We start from the raw sequence: 17,110 nt of genomic DNA on the forward strand, positions 1-17,110 counted from the left end.
TTTTGGGTTTATTTTTTTTCATATGATCCCTAAATATCATTCTGCAGCTGTCTGTGCTGTGTGCCTGGTGTACCTAATGCTATTCTGCTGCTGTCTGTGCTGTGTGCCTGGTGTATCATAGACCGGCTACTCATTACCTTCTGATGGTGAACAAGATGCAGCTGTCCAAGCTTTAATTAGACCACTTACTGTGGACCTAACTTGCTAGAAAATTCAGACCAAAAAACAAAAACAAACAGTTCCATGGCCCACTGGCAATGCTGTACAGGGCCACAGGTTTGGTTTAGTTTAGTTCAGCCATTGGGTGACCCGTCACAGCGGTTTACAAATAATGTTTTTTAAAAGTAAGAATAAAAAAATTACATTTTTCAAACAGAAGAATAACAACAGAAAAGTTACGCTAGTTTGAGACCCTCGTGCCAGTCGCTGCATAAGATTCCACTGCCGCTGTTGACTGATAACGTTAACGCCTATGTTTACTAAGGCACGCTATGGGCGCATTAGCGTTTTTAAAATGCGTAAATGGTTTACACGCGTTAAACGCTAACACGCCCTTAGAAATGTATAGCGTTTAACGGGCCTTAAATTTAAGGGTGCATTAGAAATGCTAATGCACCTTAGAAAAACATACCCCTAAGAATTAAAAGCATCTTGAAACAGCAATGTTTGAACTGCTTTTTGAAGCGACCATAAGAAGATTCTAAGCACATATTTATTTATTTATTGCATTTGTGTCCCACATTTTCCCACTGAATGGCAGGTTCAATGTGGCTTACATATTGCTAACAAGGCGGTTACAAAATTTAGATTTGTAGAAGTCCAGTACATAATACAGAAGTACAATAAACGCTTAGGTTGATATATTAGCATATTGTCAGCAGGGGCATAGCTACGTAGGGCCACGGGGGCTTGGGCCCCCGTAGATTTGGCCCTGGACCCCCCCCTGCCGACAACCCTCTCAACCCCCCTCTCCCGCCGCCAACCTGCCATCGCCTACCTTTGCTGGCGGGGGAACCCAACCCCCGCCAGCCGAGGTCCTCGTCTTCCTTTGTTCTGTTTCTGAGTCTGACGTCCTGCACATACAACGTGCAGGACGTCGGACTCAGAAACAGAATGAAGGAAGAAGAGGACCTCGGCTGGTGGGGGTTGGGGTCCCCTGCCAGCAAAGGTAGATGACGGCGGGGGAGGGTTGGTGGCGGGAGGGGGGTCGAGAGGGTCATCGGCAGGGGGGGGTCAGTTGGTGGCGGGGGGGGGTCGGCAATGGCAAGGGGGGTGTCGGAAATGGCTGGAGGGGTCAGCGGCACTGGGGGGCGGGGCTAAATTGTACCCCCTCACCTCGGGCTCTGGACCCCCCTCCTGCCGAAGTTTGGCTACGCTCCTGATTGCGAAAGAGGTTAATATTATTGTTTTCCATTTCTGAATGGTGGTGTGGGATTAGGCAGATCCAGGGGGGGGAAAGACTTCTTGAAAAGATGTGTTTTCAGGTGTTTTTTTTCTGAATTGTAGGTAGTTTTTATGTGAGTTTCAGGTAGTGAGTTCCAAAGTTGTGTGCCTATAAAGGAGAGGCTGGTGGCATGTGAAGATTTGTATTTTATACCTTTGCAATTGGGGTAGTGAAGGGTTAGGTAGGTTCTTGCTGTTCTCGTCACGTTTCTTAATGGTAGATCGATAAGTTCCGTCACGCAATCTGGTGCGAGTCCGTAGACGATTCTGTGGACTATGGTGCATATTTTGAATGTTATGCGAGCGTTAATAGGAAGCCAATGTAAGAACATAAGCACTGCCATACTGGGAAAAGACCAAGGGTCCGTCAATACCCAGCATCCTGTCTCAGACAGTGGCCAATCCAGGCCTCAAGAACCCGGCAAAAACCCCAAAACAAAACAAAAATTTAAATTAATAATGTTCAATGGACTTTTCCTTCAGGAATCTGTCCAAACCCCCTTTAAACTCAGACGGAGCCCTCACTGCGTCCTGCGTAAGAGGCCATAAGGCTCCAGCAGTAAATGGTAATTTTTTTTTTATTACTGCCCCTTTTAAAAAAAAAAAGTCCTTTTCACCGATGGTGGGAAAAGGTGGCCTCGGCAAGCAGCAATCCCATGCATTGACTCCACCACGGGCCATCTTTTACCGCCGTTTATCTACTACTAGTAAAAAAGGCCCGTTTCTGTTTGAAAGGAAACGAGCGCTAGCAAGGTTTTCCTCTGAGTGTGTATGTTTGAGAGAGTGTATGTGAGAGTAACTGTGTGAGAGAGGCTTCTGTTCCTGCTGCTGTGCATTCCCAGAGTTGTGCTGATTCGCTGCTCCCTGTATCGTGGCTCCGCCCCTCTCCCTTCTACTGGCCAGTCTGGTGTGGGTTGTGTGACGTCACTATTATCTACTACATGAGGGACACCACCTCCAGCGGAAACAATGGTTCCAGGCAGCCTCAGAATGTTGGAGGTGAGAATTATTATATAGGATGTTACTATGTAAAGGGCCCCATAGTGAGTTGTATCATTATATTGCACAAACAGTGTTAGCATCACATCTATGTTGTTTGAATGTTTTAATGTGTTCCTATTACGTGTTTCATTCATATTATGTTGACATCATATTATATTTATACTATATGAAAGTTGTTCTATGCTGTCTGTTATGGTATTGTTTGTATTCTACTGACATTTATTTCCATTATTTGATTGTTCTATGTGCTGTTAAATGTATGTTTATGATACTGTTTCAGGTTAGTCCTATTTCTAGGTTTCAATTTGCCATTTCCAAACTTACCACTACTTACATTTTATTTTTTGTGATTTTACTATTGTTTTGCTGTTAACAAAATTATAAGTTCTATGTCAAACTGCACCTGCCGTACATCACCTTGGGAGAATCTATTCATAAAGGCAGTTAGGGGTTCGATTCCCACTGCAGCTCCTTGTGACTCTGGGCAAGTCACTTAACCCTCCATTGCCCCAGGTACAAAATAAGTACCTGAATATATGTAAACCACTTTGAATGTAGTTGTAAAAACCTCAGAAAGGCGGTATATCAAGTCCCATTTCCCTTTCCCCCTTTCCCTTATGACATCACAATATCAGAAGTGAGCCAAGTATCGGGCAATCAAGCCATTGTGACATCACTGATGAGGTTGGCTCTTATTGGTGGAATAATGAGTGGAGGAGTAGCCTAGTGGTTAGTGCAGTGGACTTTGATCTTGGGGAACTGAGTTCAATTCCCACTGCAGCTCCTTGTGACTCTGGGCAAGTCACTTAACCCTCCATTGCCCCAGGTACAAAATAAGTACCTGAATATATCTAAACCGCTTTGAATGTAGTTGCAAAATACCACAGAAAGGCAGTATATCAAGTCCCATTTCCCTTTCCCTATTTGAGATTCTACATGGAATGTTGCTATTCCACTAGCAACATTCCATGTAGAAGCTTGCCCTTGCAGATGAGCAACGCGGCCGCGCAGGCTTCTGTTTCTGTGAGTCTGACGTCCTGCATGTACAATGTGCAGGACATCAGAAACAGGACAAAGCCTTGCGCGGGAAGCAAGAGGACCTCGGCTGGCGGGGATTGGGGTCCCTCGCCAGCAAAGGTAGGTGACAGCGGCGGCAGGGGAGGGTTGGTGGTGGGAGGGGGGTCGAGAGGGTCATCGGCAGGGGGGTGGCAAAGTTGGTAGTGGCGGGGGGGGGGGGGGGGTTGGCAGCACCGGGGAGGGGGCTAAAATGTGCCCCCTCACCTGGGCTCTGGACCCACCTCCTGCCGAAGTCTGGCTATGCCCCTGCTTGATATGTATACCTGAGTTTGATTCGTCCTTGTCGTTCTCAGGGCACAGACCGTAGAGGTCTGCCCAGCACTGTTCTTGTAGGAAATGTCAAAGCCCCTTAAAATTATCACTCAAGCCCATCCCTATCTATTCAGTCATGATCAGGGCATAGACCATAGAAGTCTGCCCAGCATTGGGTTCACTTCCCAATTACCAGCATTGCCACCCAATCTCCGCTAAGATCAATACACTGAAACCTTCTGCTCAGTGTGCTGCTGCGGCTAGGAAACCGAATAGAATGTTGGGTATTATTAGGAAAGGTATGGAAAACAGGTGTGAGGATGTTATAATGCCTTCGTATTGCTCCATGGTGCGACCGCACCTTGAGTATTGTGTTCAATTCTGGTCGCTGCATCTCAAGAAAGATATAGTAGAACTGGAAAAGGTGCAGTGAAGGACGACAAAAATGATAGCGGGGATGGGACGACTTCCCTATGAACAAAGACTAAGGAGGCTAGGGCTTTTCAGCTTGGAGAAGAGACGGCTGAGGGGAAACATGATAGAGGTATATAAAATGATGAGTAGAGTAGAACAGGTGGATGTGAAGCGTCTGTTCACGCTTTCCAAAAATACTAGGACTAGGGGGCATGCGATGAAACTACAGTGTAGTAAATTTAAAACAAATTGGAGAAAAGTTTTCTTCACCCAATGCATAATTAAACTCTGGAATTCGTTGCCGGAGAACGTAGTGAAGGCGGTTAGCTTGGCAGAGTTTAAAAAGGGGTTGGACGGTTTCCTAAAGGACAAGTCCATAGACTGCTACTAAATGGACTTGGGAAAAATCCACAATTTCGGGAATAAGTTGTATAAAATGTTTGTATGTTTGGGTAGCTTGCCAAGTGCCCTTGACCTGGATTGGCCACTGTCGGGGACAGGATGTTGGGCTTGATGGACCTTTGGTCTTTTCCCAGTATGGCATTACTTATGTACTTACGTAAGATTCCATGGATCCATTCCTTCTAAACAGGATTCCTTTGTGTTTATCCCATGCATGTTTGAATTCCGTTACCATTTTCATCTCTACCACCTCCCGCGGGATGGCATTCCACATATCCACCACCCTCTCCGTGAAAAAATACTTCCTGACATTACTCCTGAGTCTGCCTCCCTTCAACCTCAATTCATGCCCTCTAGTTCTACCACCTTCCCGTCTCTGGAAAAGGCTAATTTGCTGATTAATACCTTTCAAATATTTGAACGTCTATATCATGTCACCCCCGAAAAAAATCATACCGCAAGATACAGCAACTTGGTTGCCAGTTGGAAAGGAAACTAAAATTATGAATAAAGTCAGGCAACAAGGATTTTGCAGGAACACACTGAACTTTTCTGGCCCCCCTGGCTTTGTGGTCTTCCGGTGGGTGGGCAGCTTAACTCCCTTTCCCGGGGAACAAAGCAATACAGGTTTACGCTAGTATTTCTATCATGGAATCTGAGTGCTCACTTAGAAGTGCCACCTTAGCTTGTGTCCACGAGAGCTAAATCTAATCACATGCATAACTGCAGAATTCATCAGCAGGTCGATAAGGGATGTCCTGCCGCAAACTTCGGACTGGCCTGTTAAAGATACCAGTGCTTTCCCTGCTTGTGTGTGTCTGGGGATATTTGCATCCTTTAGAACATGGTGATATCAGCAGTCGTTTCACATCTGCAGACTAATGAGTCCTGCAGTACCTCCCAGACATTTTGAGCAATTTAAGTCTGGCCCTGGAAGTTAGCTACCAGCCTTCATATCTTTAATTTTAATTTAATGTTATTAAACCGCAAAGCGTGAGATAAAAGGGCTATTGCAGGTTGCGATCCATGTGAAATAAGGAGAACAATTTATTTTAAAACATGGTTTGTTCACTTCTATTTGAAATTAATTACGCCTTTTATAGCTGTTAAATTTGGTAGATGGGATTACTGTATTATAGATAAGTTATCACTGTAACAATATAACTAGGAGATGCTCGGATTAGCTCTTTATACTTGCTGTATCTTTAAATTTGAAGCGTTAGTTTGCACTCCACCTTGAACTGATATGGTAAAGCAGATAAGAAAGCCTGGGTTAAATTAAATTAAGTAGCAGCCATTACATCTTTAACGCACTATGTGGATTTGTATTAATAAAAACACCAGCAGGTTCGGTTATAAAAAGAATGTGGCAGGGTAACTGTTTACTGCCAGGGCAGAGCGACAGAGAGACAGGCATTTAATTGACTGGATTATGCTCATTCCGCTGAGTCAGATCCCACTGGACTGGTACAATTTGCTTACTTGTGCCATCATACCAGAGCTGTAACCAGGGATCAGACATCACAGTCTGGCGTGTCATGACGCCAAAATATTCACATTTTCATTAGAATGATTACAGGAAGGGTACAAGCTCCGTCAAAATAGACTGTGGCCAGAAATAATGAAGATGAGGAAAGGGTTCATTGTTTCTGCCTTCCCCCTCCCCCCTCCCCCATGGCACATGCAGCCATGTCCTGTGGTTTGGCACACCCAGGGGTGTGCTGGTAAATTGTTAACAGGGGGCTCTCTCTCGCCAGCAAAGTAAAAGAGAATTCAGGAGGGGCCCAAGCCCACATTTTGGGATCCATTTGTTAAAGTGGCCATGGAGAACCGGCTCCCAAAATTCTTAAAAACTTAACAAACGGCTCTCGAGAGCCTGCTCCAGCACACCACTGGGCACACCGTTCCTCCAGCCATATTCAGATGGGTGTTGCCCAGGAGCACAGAGCAGAAAATATGTCTCTGCATAGTTTCTGGAAGAGTAAAATCAGCTCCCAGAGACTTTGGAAAATTGAAAACATATTAAAGCCAATGAGATGTGCTGGGGAGCTCCCAAGAGGCACAGAGAGATGATTTGGCAGGAAAAACCAGCTACGGTAGATAACTTCATGCGGTCTGTTCATAGAATATGTGCAGGTATTTAATTTCACAAATAAAGATGCCGTGTCATAATAGAAACACATTTTATTCACACAGGGCCGGTACAAGGGGATTCAAGGTTCACACATAACACCCCTTGCAATGCACTTTCAGGGTCCTATCCCATACCCTTTTGATACTAATAATTAAATTCCATAATTATGATCTCCCTAGCACCATTGATCCCAGAACATCATACTTTTAAATACTAAACATTATTATGTACATACATAATACACACACACACACACAGACAAACACACAGACCCACATTAAGCATTAGTGAATAGGGGCCTAGGTGGTTTCAATTCATGTTAAGTGCTTAATGTAAAACAAAAACGGTGTACATTAACTGTCACGTTAATCAGATAACACAGAATTTCATGTTTGGGACAGGGAAGGGACAGAAAGTGCAAGTAATATGAAATCATTAACTACTCCTCTGGAGGTATCCTTAACTGCTTTCCGCAGTAACGGCCATTTTAAGATTCTGTAGTATCTATTGCCTTGCATTTCAGCATAGCCGTCTTTCCTTGTCATCAAGCAGATGAAGCCATTACGTATGGGTTATGTCCATCAACCAGCAGGGGAGATAGAGAGCACTCAAACTTTCACAGTGCCCTCTTGGCCAGCTAGCTCCACTGCCTCTTCAGTATTCTCTATCTCCCTTAGCAGGGTGGCTGCAGCTTGTTCGAGCTCCAGAAAAATCTGCCGGGAGGTGGTTCCTGGCTTGCCAGTTGTTAACCGGGGTGTTGGAGGCTATAGCAGCTTCACTTTAAAGGCACATAGGTTAGCCCTTTCCCTGCCTTACCCATACCTCTGTGGATGTGGACATAGAATGTTGCTACTCTTTGGCATTCTAGAATCTTGCTACTTTTTGGAATTCCGGAATCTTGCTACTCTTTGAAATTCCAGAATCTTACTACTCTTTGGCATTCTGGAATCTTGCTACTCTTTGGCGTTCCGGAATCTTGCTACTCTTTGGCATTCCGGAATCTTGCTATTCTTTGGGATTCCAGAATTGGGTTTCTGCAAGGTACTTGTGACCTGAATTGGCCACTGTTGAAAGCAGAATACTGGCCTAGATGGACTATTGGTCTGACCCTGTGTGGCTATTCTTGCGTTCTTGTATGTTCTAATGGCCTCAATAATTAACACGGATCTTTTGCAGTTACCGCAGGTTAACTTCTGCAGTTAAGATGCATTAACCGCAAAAGCTTAGGGGCCCTATTACCAAGCCGCAGTAGGGCTACTGTGGGAGCCCAGCGGTAGTGCTGACTCTCACTGCACGATGTTTCCGGTGCCAAAAATTTATTTTTAATTTTTTAGTGCTCTGGGCTTACCTGGCAGTAATTGGGTAGATTACGATGGAGTTGGAGATTTTAAACACAATGCACTAATTTTATGGGTGATCTGGAGGCATCACAGTCTACGCATAACGCCAATTAAGATAAGTCTGTTCTTAGAGTACATCATTGACTACAACACTTTGGGCGAGTAGCTTGAAGTGTGAGTGTGGGAAGAAGGGAAGGTAGGGCGTGTGCGATGATGTTTGGCGACCTGTGTACCCTATCCAGATTTACTTGGTTTTATGGGCACCACAGAGTTACTGAGCACAGCATATTAAAAATTTATAAAAATTGGATTAGAGTAAGACGCAATAGTATATTCTGGTGCTACAGAGAATTGGATGATTTCCTACACCAGTTAATTGTTTGGTTCCCTTACTTGATTTTTGAGTAATTGGGTAGCGCTATGTGCTTACTGCCGCCTATTTATGGCCACGCGGAAAATGTTACACTTACCGCACTGTAAAAAAAACCAGAAGAATAGCAACCCTTGCGGCCATGCAACCAAGTCAAACACATCAAGGGTGACAAAAGAACGAACAACAAATGATGTCCAAAAAATGATTGGCTTTATTACAACATCCGAGCCGTAACATGAGTTGTGTTTCATCCTAAAAAGGCCTTCCTCAGGAGTCTTCTATTAGATGTATAAGAATTCTTAGCTAGCCTTAATCTATCTACTTATCATTTCTATGACGCTACAAGGCATACGCAGCGCTGTACACCATACACGAAAAGACAGTCCCTGCTCAAAGAGCTCACAATCTAAAAATGGAATGTTACTAGTGGAATAGCAACATTCCATGTAGAATCTCAAATAGTAGCAACAGAATCTCCAACAGTAGCAACATTCCATGTAGAATCTCAAGTAATAGCAACATTCCAGAATCTCAAATAGTAACAACATCCCATGTCCCAACTGCACTAACCACTAGGCTACTCCTCCAGTAGCAACAATCCATCTAGAAGCCTGCCCTTGCAGATCAGCAACGCGGCCGCGCAGGCTTCTGTTTCTGTGAGTCTGACGTCCTGCACATACGTGCAGGACGTCAGACTCACAGAAACAGAAGCCTGCGCGGCCGCGTTGCTGATCTGCAAGGGCAGGCTTCTACATTACTACTACTTATCATTTCTATAGCGCTACAAGGCATACGCAGCGCTGTACACCATACACAAAAGACAGTCCCTGCTCAAAGAGCTTACAATCTAGATAAGACAGGCAAACAGACAGGACAATTAAGGGTAAGGGAATAGAGAGGTGAGGATAAAGGACAGGGTAAGTGAGTTAGGAGTCAAAAGCAGTGGTAAAGAGGTAGGTTTGAGTTTGGACTTGAAAACGGCTAAAGACATGTGATGTCTGATACCTTACTGTTTGCTGCTGTCACAAAAGTGTGTGACATCACGTAGATTTCATTAAGGCTAGCTAAGAATTCCTATACATCCACTAGAAGACTCCTGAGGAAGGCCTTTTTAGGATGAAACACGACCCGTATTGACACTTACCGCAATGCCATTTCCATTTTTTTAAAGTTCTTTTACCAGCAGCAGTAAAAGGGAGGCCTCAGGACACGGCAAACTGGCACGCTGATGCCTTGGTAAAAGGACCCCTTAATGAAGCTTAGAAAATAACAGCTAAAGTGCATCACACATTTCTCAGGAAAATGCTTTAGATGGGAGAACTGAGAGTGGCCAGCACTTTTCATGGTAGCAATAGGAAGAATCTCTGTTGATATATTTTTAAGTACATAAGCATCGCCATGCTGGGACAGACCAGGGGTCCATCGAGCCCAGCACCCTGTCACCGACAGCAGCCAAAAGAACAAGCAATTTGTCCCGCCCATCCTAGAAATACTGTATTATTCCCTCGTCCATTCAATAACATTCTATGGCTCTTTCCTCCAGGAAGCCGTCCAACCCTTTTTCGAAGTCCGCTAAGCTAACCGCCTTAACCACCTTTTCCGGCAGCGAATTCCAGAGTTTAACTACACGTCGAGTGAAGAAAAATGTCCTCAGATTCGTTTTCAATTTACCACACTGCAGCTTCATCGCATGCCCCCTTGTCCTGGTATTTTTGGAAAGCGTAAACGGACGCTCCACATCCATCCATCCCTTCCATTCCACTCCGAGATAAAAATTTATTTTGAATTTCTCAGATTTAGTTGAATATGGATTTTAAAAGCTGATGAGACTATCAACTTTGCAAAAACAAAAGAAAAGCAAGTTTGGAAATTATATTTATTCTCTTCTGAGTATTCAAAAAAAAAAAAGTTGTCATCACAGTAAAAATAAGAAGCCGTATTTTTAAAAAATATTTTTTGCAGTGCCAGGAAAGATTTGCACATACAGCCCTGCAGGAGCTGAGAAATCTATTTTCATTACAAGAAACATTGATTTTGCATTTAAAAGTCTCATTATTTGAGATAATGACCGTTGGGTTCCTTAGTAACTCTTCTGGTTTCTAAATCACGGATAAAAAGAAAGAAAAAAAAAAACAGTTTTCTAAGTAGCCAGAGGAATCCAACATGCCCCAAAATGCAGTCAAAACTAACCCCAAGCTTTAAAATAAAAAAAAATTCTTCTCTTTCCAACCTGGCACCTTTTGCAGAGTCATAAGAAGGATCCAATATATGCATGCAAAGAGACCCTTTCTGACCAGGTGGTAACAAACCGGTACAAACATTAAGCTGGAAAGTGGGTAAGGCGAAATGATAACATTTTGTTTCTTCAATTTGGAGGTCTTCATAATTCCCATCAATAATCAGAATTGCTTGTCCTTTCAATAGAAGAAGAAGCCAAATATTTGCATTTGGTTTGTAAGCCAGTCGGAACAGTTACCTTTTGGGGAAAAAGAAATTGGTGGTTTAAAGCTTTTAAGGCCAAGGAAGGACTAAACAATCCAAACATCTGTTTCAGCTGAGCCGTAGCCTACTTGAGCATTAATACATTCTGTGTAATGTTAGAGGCTAGCTGAACGTACCTCCCTAGTAACAGCCCTATGAATAATTGACTGCAGTGTACCCTGGTGTATTCCATTCCAAGGTTAGATTCTCTGCTGTCAGACATTTCTTCTGCACAAGGTAGGGATGGGAACCTCACTGGCATGATTATGTCTTACATGCGCGTGGGTTTGAGGAATTTTAACAACATTGAAAGTTTTTTTTTATATATATAACATATTCTTTTGGAAACCAAAGATTTCCCTGCTGTAGAAAATTTGAAAAAAAATAAATATGTATGTGTGTGTGTATATGCATACACACACACACACGGCTTGAATATCCGGGTTCACTGCGGACCGCGGGAGCTGTCATTGTTGCACCTAACATGCCATTAGTTGAGTATGAGCATTTACACCAGCCTCTGACGGGCATGAACGCTTGCACCCAAAGTTGGGTGAAAAAATACGCGTTGAACTAGTATTCTGTAAGGGCCGACCGAATTCTCCACTATCTGTTTAAAAGAGCTCTCCTTTTGACGTGTTTCTGTATCTCAGAGCCGCCGAGAGACTAAGCCGGACCTGGGGCAAGGCCGCCCCCCCCTGCCACCCCAAAACCACACCTCCTTTTCAACTGTGCGACTTGGAATTTACATGTACCACGTGACAGAATACGCTTAGCGAGTTATGCGTGTAAATCATAATTAACGCCAATTAGTGCTGATAATTGCTTGCTAACATCGAATGGACTGCGCTGATTAGCTACTTAAACCAATTAAGTTATGCACGTTATTAGAGAATACAATTGGATTTCTACACGGAAATTGAGACGCGATATATATAGAATTTGGGGGTAATTTCTGTGAAGCCCCACCTGGAGTATTGTGTTCAGTTTTGGACAGTGCATTTTGTCTAGCAAAAAAGGTGCCGGTACTCAAATGTTAGGCCACCCTTCCAGGGTAAGGTGATCACTGAGGGACCCACCCCACAATAGCCAGGTCCCCTGCAACCAGTCACAGAATCTATGACAAGGCAGAATTGGTGTGTAGAGCCTGAGCTCTTTCATTAAAACTTGGGGTCCATGGGTCAATTTTAGCAGATAATGGAAAAGATGCCGGTACTCAGTACCAAGTACCCCCTCAAAAAAAGCCCTGGTTTTGGAGGCCGTATCTTGCTAAGGATATAAAAAGAATTGAAGCGGTGCAAAGAAAAGCTACGAGAATGGTATGTGATTTGCGTAACAAGACGTATGAGGAGAGACTTGCTGACCTGAACATGTATACCCTGGAGGAAAGGAGAAACAGGGGTGATATGATACAGACGTTCAAATATTTGAAAGGTATTAATCCGCAAACGAACCTTTTCCATAGATGAGAAGGCAATAGAACTAGAGGACGTGAAATGAGATTGAAGGGGGGCAGACTCATGGACATAGTAGTGGATACTTGGAATGCCCTCCCGCGGGAGGTGGTGGAGATGAAAACGGTAACGGAATTCAAAGATGCGTGGGATAAACATAAAGGAATCCTGTTCAGAAGGAAGGGATCCTCAAAGGCTTAGCGGAGAATAGGTGGCAGAGCCGGTGGTGGGAGGTGGGACTAGTGGTTGGGAGGCAGGGCTAGTGCTGGGCAGACGTCTACGGTCTGTGCCCTGAAAATGGCAGATACAAATCAAGGTCATGTAGACACATAAAGTAGCACATATGAGTTTATCTTGTTATGCAGACTGGATGGACCGTGCAGGTCTTTTTCTGCCGTCATCTACTATGTTACCATGTTTAGCACAGCTACATTGCCACTTACTAACTGATTAGCGCATGCTCAGTGCGTGAGCCCTTACTGCCTACATAATGGGGAAACTAGCACAGAAAAAACAGCCTTAGCATGCGGGAATGACCTGCATAAGGATGGGCTAAGGTCATTTTTTTCCCCACAGTTCGGTAAAAAGGCCCCTGGCTTTTTTTGTTGAGAACACTGGTTCACATTTTAGGATATTTTGGTTTTTATTTCCTTGAGGAGGAGAACTTGTCTGCTCTTCGTTCTGGATACGCCTGTCGGTCATTCATCAGGCTTAGGGCTCATTGAGCCAAGTTTTCCTGGGAACAAGTACCGTCTTGACGTCGCTGCCGTCTGATCCCCAGACAGCGACCAGATTTTTCCCACTGCCTTAAAGGTAGAAATGCGTTGATGCCCGTATCGGAGCTATTTGGTTTCAGAACAACCAGAAAGGAGAGGCTCCAGCTTTCATGGGTGAGGACCGGTGAGGGTGTCACTCTCAGGATGGCTGCAGCTGTCGAAAGACAAATAAGTAGTTACGGAAAAGAAGGTTAGAAGAAATAATGACCCAAACTTATATTACATAATTTCCTAATAAAACTGATCACACCTTAAGTGAAGTTATTGTGCAGTACCAGGTATTCTATCCATTTGAAACATCTAATACAGTTTCTTTGCAGTGTGAATAATACATAAGAATTAATCTCATCACAGAAAATGCTGTGAAAGCAAGTCTCTAATATGTGTATACATTTTCATGCTCCGTGTGTGTATAAGTCCACATAAACACACATAAAGAAGTTTAGCGGAGATTGGGTGGCAGAGTCGGGGGTGCGGGTCTGGTGGTTGGGAGGCGGGGCTAGTGCTGGGCAGACTTATACGGTCTGTGCCAGAGCCGGTGGTGGGAGGCGGGGCTGGTGGTTGGGAGGCGGGGCTAATGCTGGGCAGACTTCTACGGTCTGTGCTGTGAGGATGACAGATACTAATCAAGGTCAGTTATACACAAAAGGTAGCACATATGAGTTTATCTTGTTGGGCAGGCTGGATGGACTGTGCAGGTCTTTCTCTGCCGTCATCTACTATGTTACCACGTTACTATGTTACTATAAACACCTAAATGTTATTCTATAAGGGCAGGAGTTCCCAATCTTGGTCCAAGAGGCACCCCAGCCAGCCAGGGTTTCAGGATATCCACAATGAATATTCATGAGAGAGATTTACAAGCACTGCCTCCACTGCATGCAAATCTCTCTCATGAATATTCATTGTGGATATCCTGAGAACCTGACTGGCTGGGGTGCCTCCAGGACCAGGTTTGGGAATCACTGTATAAGGGAATGTGCAAGTGTAAGGAGGTAGGACGGGACTTTGGCGAGTCTTTCGCATAGGCGCATGTCTGACAGAATACTGCCAGTTATGCATGCACTTTCTGCACTTAGGGACATTTTTACTAAGCTGCGGAAAAAAGTGGCCTGCGGTAGTCTGGATGCATGAAATTGGTGTGTGGAGGCCATTTTTTTTTTACCTTGGCTGGGAAAAAGGGCTTTTTTTTTTTTTTTTACCAGGGCAGTAAATGGTTGTGCACTAAAATTTAAAAGTAGCAAGGCTATTTTCTACCATGGGAAATAGTGCGCACCTAGGTCATTACCATCTGGTTATCGCGTGAGACTTTACCGCTAGGTCAATGGCTGGCGGCAAGGTCTCAGAGCCAAAATGGACACATGCCAATTTTGATTTCGCCGCATGTCCATTTTCGGCAAAAATTTTAGAAAGGGCTTTTTAACAGGCGGGCTGAAAAATGGATTGGTGCGTGCCCAAAACCTGCGCCTACACTATCGCAAGCCATTTTTCAGCGCACGTTAGTAAAAGGACCCCTAAAAGCCCCATTTTATGCAGAACACAGAAATCAAAGCTGAAACAACCAGTATCTGCCAATACAGAGTTGTTTTTGTTGTGGTTTGTTTTTTTTTAATCCTGCCCACGTAGATAACAACCCCCTTAAGTAGTCAGGTTGTAATTTTAATTTAGTTTAATTTTGAAGGCAAATGTGAATTACAGCAGATTCAAGGGAATGACTGATTTAATCCTTCATGTAAAGTCCTGGCTGAAAAAAAAAACATTTTTTAAAAACCCTGTGGGCATTATTCTATAAAGGTTATGCTGCTAAATTTACGCTCCTAAATTTATGCTCCTAAATTAAGAACTTAATCTGTTTTGGAGCATAGATTATGCTCGTAATTAAGGAGTGTAACCTTTATAGAATAAGACTCTATGAGTGCTTTTGTGCTGGGGTAAAACCCAACATGAAACTTTTTCCCCCATGCACATGTATAATATACCCTTTGTAAAATAGGGGAATGTGTGTGTACATTTTAGTCCCACCCAAAACACACCCACTTGAAATCTTGGCGCAGTGTAGGTCTCCTCATGTACATAGCGGCTTTTTGAGACTTAGGGCTCTTTTTACTAAGCGGCGGTAAGCCCAACGCGGGCTTACCGCGCACTATACAGGAAGTATAATTCCCACCCTTAGCGTGTCGTCATTTCTGGTGCTACAAAAATTAATTTATTTTTGTAGTGCCGGAGTGTACCTGGGGGTAATCGGGCAGTGCCGTGCGCTGCCTGGTTAAGGCGGGACCCTTACTGCCACTTTGGTGGGTGGCGGTAAGGGCTCCCCTCCGAAACGGCCGCGTGGCAAACGCTTTATTTGCCGCCTGGCCATTTCCTGCAGGAAAGCGAGACTTCCCTTTTACCAGCCGCAGTAAAAGGGGGTCTCGGCGAGCGTGTAAAACAGGTGCCAACCGCAGCTCCGGCCCCCTTTTGCCGCGGCTTGGTAAAAGGGGCCCTTAATGCAAAATCCACGGATAAAGGTAACTGCCTCTCTAATGACTCCACAATAACTCTTTTAAACGGAAGGCAAAACCCCTTCGTGAAAAATTGCATTGGCTTCCCACCAAGGAACGCATTGCCTTCAAAATTTGCACTCTGGTACACAGGATCGTTTACGGCGAAGTCCCTGAATACATGTTGAACCTAATAAATCTGCCACCTAGAAATAGTTCCAGTTTCTCCAGAACTTATTTAAATTTACATTATCCAGAATGCAATGGCCTTAGATACAAATCTACTTATGCATCCAGCTTCTCTTCCCACACTGGGAAAAGACCAAGGGTCCATCGAGCCCAGCATCCTGTCCACGACAGTGGCCAATCCAGGCCAAGGGCACCTGGCGAGCTTCCCAAACGTACAAACATTCTATACATGTTATTCCTGGAATTGTGGATTTTTCCCAAGTCCATTTAGTAGCGGTTTATGGACATGTCCTTTAGGAAACCGTCTAACCCCTTTTTAAACTCTGCCAAGCTAACCGCCTCCACCACGTTCTCCGGCAACGAATTCCAGAGTTTAATTATGCGTTGGGTGAAGAAAAATTTTATCCTATTTGTTTTAAATTTACTACACTGTAGTTTCATCGCATGCCCCCTAGTCCTGGTATTTTTGGAAAGCGTGAACAGACGCTTCACATCCACCTGTTCCACTCCACTCATTATTTTATATGCCTCTATCGTGTCTCCCCTCAGCCGTCTCTTCTCCAAGCTGAAAAGCCCTAGCCTCCTTAGTCTTTCTTCATAGGGAAGTCGTCAAAACTATGGAATGCATTGCCTAAAACCGTTCAATCAATTCAGAACCACCTCGACTTCAGGAAGACACTGAAAACCACCTTGTTTAAGAAGGCCTATTCCCCAGACCCAACTTAATCTTCTCATTTTTGCGACACACCGAAACGATGGATTGTACCTGGACTCCCTTCTTAATATATCTTTGTTTCTCTTATTCATGCTACTTATATGTTTAGTATTACTACTACTTAACATTTCTAGAGCGCTACCAGGGTTATGCAGCGCTGTACAATTTGTAATACCCAACCGGAGCCTGTCTCTACGGTATTGTGTAAGCCACGTTGAGCCTGCAACTAGTGGGAAAATGTGGGGTATAAATGTGTTAAATAAAATAAATGTTGTAACTTGTATTAGGTCCTTTTGTGACATGACATCGCTATTTTCTTACCAGTATGTCCCCTGAGAAGGACACAATTACTGATCTCAACAGGGTCACTTTTGTACGCGGTGTGATATATATGTTAGCAGACAGCTGTTTATTAATAGAAGAAGGGCAATATAAGAGTTTAATTTGTTTACACCAACAGCAGATCAGATCAATAATAATAATTTTTGATGGGAAATCTGTGGCGTGAGGGTGACCTGTAACTTTGTCCCTTTTCACTTTCCCTTCCTTCCTACAGCAAATGTGAGGGTTGCCAG

The 17,110-nt window shown here is 44.0% G+C and overlaps 1 long non-coding RNA gene across 1 annotated transcript; it reads right to left on the reverse strand.

Moving 5' to 3' along the window:
- Nucleotides 1-7,476: 7,476 nt before the first annotated feature.
- LOC115480494 lies at nt 7,477-10,187 on the reverse strand. The gene is made up of 3 exons (XR_003943834.1): nt 10,109-10,187; nt 9,656-9,662; nt 7,477-7,488 (listed from the first exon to the last, which is right to left on the reverse strand). It is a non-coding gene; the product is annotated as an uncharacterized LOC115480494 (long non-coding RNA).
- Nucleotides 10,188-17,110: the final 6,923 nt, after the last annotated feature.

The sequence above is a fragment of the Microcaecilia unicolor genome, chromosome 11 (genome assembly GCF_901765095.1).
Source record: "Microcaecilia unicolor chromosome 11, aMicUni1.1, whole genome shotgun sequence".
Lineage (NCBI taxonomy): Eukaryota > Metazoa > Chordata > Amphibia > Gymnophiona > Siphonopidae > Microcaecilia > Microcaecilia unicolor.